Source organism: Armigeres subalbatus, chromosome 2 (assembly GCF_024139115.2).
Source record: "Armigeres subalbatus isolate Guangzhou_Male chromosome 2, GZ_Asu_2, whole genome shotgun sequence".
Lineage (NCBI taxonomy): Eukaryota > Metazoa > Arthropoda > Insecta > Diptera > Culicidae > Armigeres > Armigeres subalbatus.
In genome coordinates, this window is record NC_085140.1 from 34,125,520 (window position 1) to 34,131,480 (window position 5,961).

At 35.7% G+C, this 5,961-nt stretch overlaps 1 long non-coding RNA gene across 1 annotated transcript; it reads left to right on the plus strand.

The window, feature by feature from the left end:
- Positions 1 to 479: 479 nt before the first annotated feature.
- On the plus strand, positions 480 to 1,625 carry LOC134214215 (uncharacterized). The gene is made up of 3 exons (XR_009979707.1): positions 480 to 599; positions 1,304 to 1,414; positions 1,491 to 1,625. It is a non-coding gene; the product is annotated as an uncharacterized LOC134214215 (long non-coding RNA).
- Positions 1,626 to 5,961: the final 4,336 nt, after the last annotated feature.

The window sequence follows — 5,961 nt, forward strand, 5'->3', positions numbered from 1 at the left end:
GATTTATTATATTGATGAAATAACAATTGAAAACTATCCAGCATTTTACGAGCGCTAATGGCCGCCACAATCCAACTCAGTTTTGGTAGGATGGAAACAGTTTGAAGTCTGGCTTGTGTCGTATGACACAAAAACGATAAGTTTTCATCATCATAATGATGAATTCATGATGATGATGATCGCTGCGGTGTCATACGACACAAGCCAAACGTCAAATCAAATGCATCCTACCAAAAAGTGAGTTCAATTATGGCGGCCATTACCGCACGTAAAATGCTGGATAAAATTACAATAGCTTTGTTTGTTAAATAAATAAAAACGTTATACCGATTCTCAAGTATATATTTTCATATTGCAGGTCTTGTTGCAGGTCTAGAAATGTTATGCAATACAAATTTGATTTCAAAAAAATGAAAGGAACAAAAACTTTTGCTTATCATTTTACTCGGAGAATGGGTGGATTCATTTGAACGTGTACAGTTTTGTTTATAATTAGTGAAGAGATGAAAATAATGAAACTGTATGGTGCAGAAAGTGTCTTTTTCATTACAGTTTCTGCTGCTGGGCAAGCGGTAGATCACTATGGCTTCTGTACCGTGGTAAGTATGTGAAGTGTTGAAGCGCGTTAGAGCATTATTATGTACTGGGCGCGAGTATTTTGATCACCCTCACTGTACTGTCATTTTAGATTAGTCACTCTTTCGCATCGGTCACTATTTTCGGTATTTTCGGTTATCATTTTTGTGGCTGCATTCCGTATCGGTGACGTTCGACGTTTGATAGTTCATCAAATAGTAGCGCTGTTATTTGGTCAATTTGGTCACCTGTCAGCTGCGCTACTGTTTTAGTGTCAAGTGTCAAGTAATGATACTGCGCTGACAAACGGTTTATACTCACCACCGGTAATCGTACACCCAAAAAAATCTGCACGTTCTTTCCACCTGAAAAAATACGTAGATTTTTTCCACCTGAAATTCACGTAACTTTTACCTGATTTTCCGATAGAAATTTCATTCTACGTGAAAATCAGGTAAGTTCTACCTGAGTTTTGAATAGAATTCACCGGACACGTAAGTTTCACCTGAATTTTCTGAAGCATTTGCAGCTACGTGTGCACGTAAAATGTACCTGAAAATTCAGGTGGATACAACGTTTAGATTATTTGGAGTGTAATCTTATATGTACTACAAAAGTTCAATGTACACAATGAACGCAGTGGTTCATCCCGAACAAAAAATAAATGAAAATTTTATCATAATACCTGATGACATGCCTGGTAACATGTATCCTTGTTCCTTTACAGAAATGAAGCTTATGATAAATAAAATACTGCTGCTTGCTGGTCACTGATTCAAGATCGTTCAGTGGCTACCATTGGCCAATCTCACCAACGGGATAATAAGAACTGATGCAGGTAATTTTTTTCTTTTCTTCTCGACGTATTTTTTCTAATAAGACTGACATTCTTTTATAATTTACATTTTTCACAGGTTTATATCTATACGTATTGTCTATTCGGAACAAAGTTAGTACGCTTTTTAAACCGATGTTGGATTTTTCTCCAGATACAGGCAGCAACCCACTTAACTTTGGAAGTAGTGCGGATTCGTCTAAAGATATGCTAAACAGGGAAAATAAAATAATTTGTAAAACAATTAATTGTATTGTATTTTTATTGTAATATTGGAGTATAATGTATTCTAAATCCTGTTGTATTTCTATTGTAAAACAATAGAAACAGTAATTGAAAATATTTAAATCACAATGTTTTCTATTGTTTTGTCGCTCGAAATCATCCCATTGAAGTACCGTAAAATCAATTGTTTTGCTCCGAATTTTGTATGGAAAATTTTCGATTTTTTTATTGTAAAGATACATAACAACCCCCCTTTTTTAATGTAAAAGTCCCATTTACCATTCATTTTATCGTGGAAAACCATTATTTCTCATGTGATTTTATTGTCAAAATTCCATTATATTCAATGGTAAAAATTATGTTTTAAATGGTGTTGTAACAATAAAATGTATGATATTTTAATGATATTTTTTATCCGGGTAGCTTTCATGTTGTTCTGTTGATTGCACTATTTAAATTAATTCATGAAATAAATGTTACTTAGGTCCTTTTGAAAAGTTAAGCGAGAGTTCATTTCACACAGTGAGAGAGCGGTCGGAAAACGGACCTAACCTCAATTATATTTTTTCGTGTAAATTGAAAATTATCGCAACATTTTTATACTATTTCAGAGGAGTCCCCATTTGTTTCGATATGACCAAACTAAAGTGCGATGTTTATAGTCGCACATTTCAGTTGTATCGTATCGAAACATAACGAAAATCCACAGAAAAAGTCATTTTCGTTGCGGTGCATGCCGGAAACAACCGCCATCATTGCGGTCAAAATGGACTTGACAGTTCGAAGCAAAGTTTCTTACACATTTTAAAATAATAAAAGACATTACACAGCGGCTGTGCATGTCTTACACATAATTTTCACACAGATTGCTATTCTCTCGTGTCATCGTCGTCATGTGTGAAAATTATTCATGCGGTGTGTAATTTACTTACACTGACAATATTTTACACGCTCATGCTAATGGTTTCACATGTGAATTTTCACTAATTGAGAAACATGGCAAAATAACGTGTAAATCCAGTCCCAATTGTCAAAGCATGAATCGTTCGATACAATCGACCAACACTAAGAATTGAAATGAAAAACACGTTAGATTGCAAAGGAATGCTGTCGTAGCATTACGTCGAAATTAATGTCGTGTATTCTTACCATTTTAAATAATCATAAAGAAATACATTTGGCTGATTAGCAAATTTATTATACCCTTTTTGACGTACATAATTAATAGAATTAATAATAATATGTATATTAAATGGACTATCCCTGGTGGTTGATGGTTCCGTGACAAAGATTTCCAGACTTTCTCCTGCCTATGGATTCATTCTGCCTGATGGGTAGTGGTGGCGGTGGACTATTCATCTAAAAAGTAGGAATTATTAATTATTCGATTTTAGAATAGATTTCTAGTATGTACTTACCATTTTGAATATAATACAATGAATTGCAATCTCGAATTAGGTATTGAATAGTTGCAACTCTTAAAAATCTTGACTCACAACAGGAACATTTGATAGCCGCCATGTTCGTGTCATCACCAATATGACAGCTACTTAGAATCATGTTCAAAACACGTTATAATGAACAGTTTTTCCAAGTAGTAATAAATCAAGTTTATTTCTTGTCAACTCAACGTGGTTTATTGATGAAAATGAAGACTGTTGAAACACGTTAGATCCTCGTGGAAAAGAACATGATTCAATCGTGTGGAATATTTTCAGTGTATACTAATGACACACTGGTGGTATAAGTACCATGGTACAAGAATCTTGAAATGAGTACCGTACCGATTATTGTCTTAATTAAAGATAGTCTTGGAATAATTTTCTTGTCCTCTTGTACCATGGTACAAGTACCACAGGTGTGTCCTTAGTATTAAGCGTGAAGGCTCGCATCTTTCTCTCTGAGCCCGAAGAGCTACACGCTTAAAGTAAATTACACACCGCATGAATAATTTTCACACATGACGACGATGACACGAGAGAATAGCAATCTGTGTGAAAATTATGTGTAAGACATGCACAGCCGCTGTGTAATGTCTTTTATTATTTTAAAATGTGTAAGAAACTTTGCTTCGAACTGTCAAGTCCATTTTGACCGCAATGATGGCGGTTGTTTCCGGCATGCACCGCAACGAAAATGACTTTTTCTGTGGATTTTCGTTATGTTTCGATACGATACAACTGAAATGTGCGACTATAAACATCGCACTTTAGTTTGGTCATATCGAAACAAATGGGGACTCCTCTGAAATAGTATAAAAATGTTGCGATAATTTTCAATTTACACGAAAAAATATAATTGAGGTTAGGTCCGTTTTCCGACCGCTCTCTCACTGTGTGAAATGAACTCATCGGAAATCGTTCACCGTCAATTACACTAAAATGAGTAACATGGCAGTTACTCATAATATGTGTTGTTCCAGGTTAGGCCCGTTTTGTGTGAACGAAACACAAAATTGTGTGAATGACTTTAAGCGTGTACTTTAGCCCTGTTCAATGAGAGACCAACGTATTCAACCGCATACACGCTTAAAATGATTTACACAATTTTGTGTTTCATTTTATATTTTAGTGAAACTGTCGGCTAACGGTTTTCGATTAATTTATTGCCTGATTTTCTCAAAATTGCACGCGGCGTACCCTTCAGGAAAGGTACCGCCGCGCTTTCTGCACCCCGTTTACTTGTGTAAACGGTGTATCGTTTGGCGCGGCCGTACCTTTCGACAGTCATTCGCCGCATGAAGTTTTGTGCAAGTACCCATTTGGGAACATCACAAACGCCGCGCAGTGTATCATATCCTGAGAATCTGACAATATTCAATTGACACAGTGCACGCCGTTTCAAATCACTCAGAGACTGAGTGAAATTGTATTACTGTCTCTTTTTTTTCACGGAAATCTCACTCATTTTCGTAAAAGTGGAACTACATACTCAAATTTTGAGTAGTTCCACTTTTACGAAAATTGAGTAACTTTTCCGTGGGAAAAAGAGACGGCAATACAATTTCACTCTGTCTCTGAGTGATTTGAAACGGGTGTGTGAGAGAGTAGTCGGAAATAAGACCTAACCACAATTCTAGAGTGCTTTAAAAATAGGTCGTATGTGCAAAAGAGAGTCTCTCTTTGGATCTATTCTCTTTCGATTATTACGAAACTATACAAAAGTTTACTTCAATTTTTTTGTTAGATATCCAAAGACAATAGCTTTGTCTATCATGCTGAAGTGGAATTATAGCGAAACATGCAAAACTAGCCGATATATTAGCGAAAGAGAGCGTGATCAAAGAGAATCTCTCTTTTGCACATACGACCTATTCTCAAAGCAATCTAGAATTGTATGTTTTCAAGAGGATGTTGAATGAAGCCAAATTTCTTCATACTAATTCAGAGGAATTTTCAATTGTGTCGATGGCGAAAACAAAGTGCGATGATTATTTTCGTACATTTTAATTGCTTCGCCATCGAAAACAAGAGGATCAACCTCTGTAAAATTATTATTTGTTGCGATGCATTCTTAATATGGGGCACACACTTGTGGTATTCGTACCATGGTACAAGGTGACAAGAACAATAATTTAAAGGCTATCTTTAATGAAGACAATAATTGGTATGGCACTCATTTCAAGATTTTTGTACCATGGTACGAATACCACAAGTGTGTCCCCCATATAAGACAATCGCCAACACGGCGATTCGAAGGAACTTTGTCTGCTCGAGGTGAAGTCATTTACACGTACCACGCGTATGTCAGACAGTATACAGCGATTGTGAATCTATCACACAAAAATTCACAAATATTGAGATTTTGTCGGGGCATTGCCGTGATGTGTGAAAATTATTCATGCGATATGTAAATGACTTTTAGCGTGTAGCAATCCTACAAGCAAAACTGAAAGTATGTTCTTTTGCGAGAGAATGGGACTATACCCAAAGTATGTTCCGTGTATGGTAGAAAATCGGAAATTTGTTTTCAATAAAATTGAAATATTTGCAGTTATGAGACGTCCATTCATTTCCATTCAATTCCAAGGCTGAAATTAGACATGATTCGCGCGATTGTACCGGGTGAACATGAACCGCTCGGTCGTTCGGGAGAAGAAGCAGGTGGTTGTGAACAGCGATGGGGCAGACATCTTTCGATTGCGGAAGATCGGTACGTAGGAGTACTTGACAGGATTTGATTCCGAGCAACTACCAGATCAAAAAAAAAATGAAGTAAATACTATTAATGTTTCCAAAAATACTATATATTACAAGATAAATATATGATCATTTATTTTAGTTCAAATTTGATTTTCAATTGAAAACATAAAAAAATCATTTGTA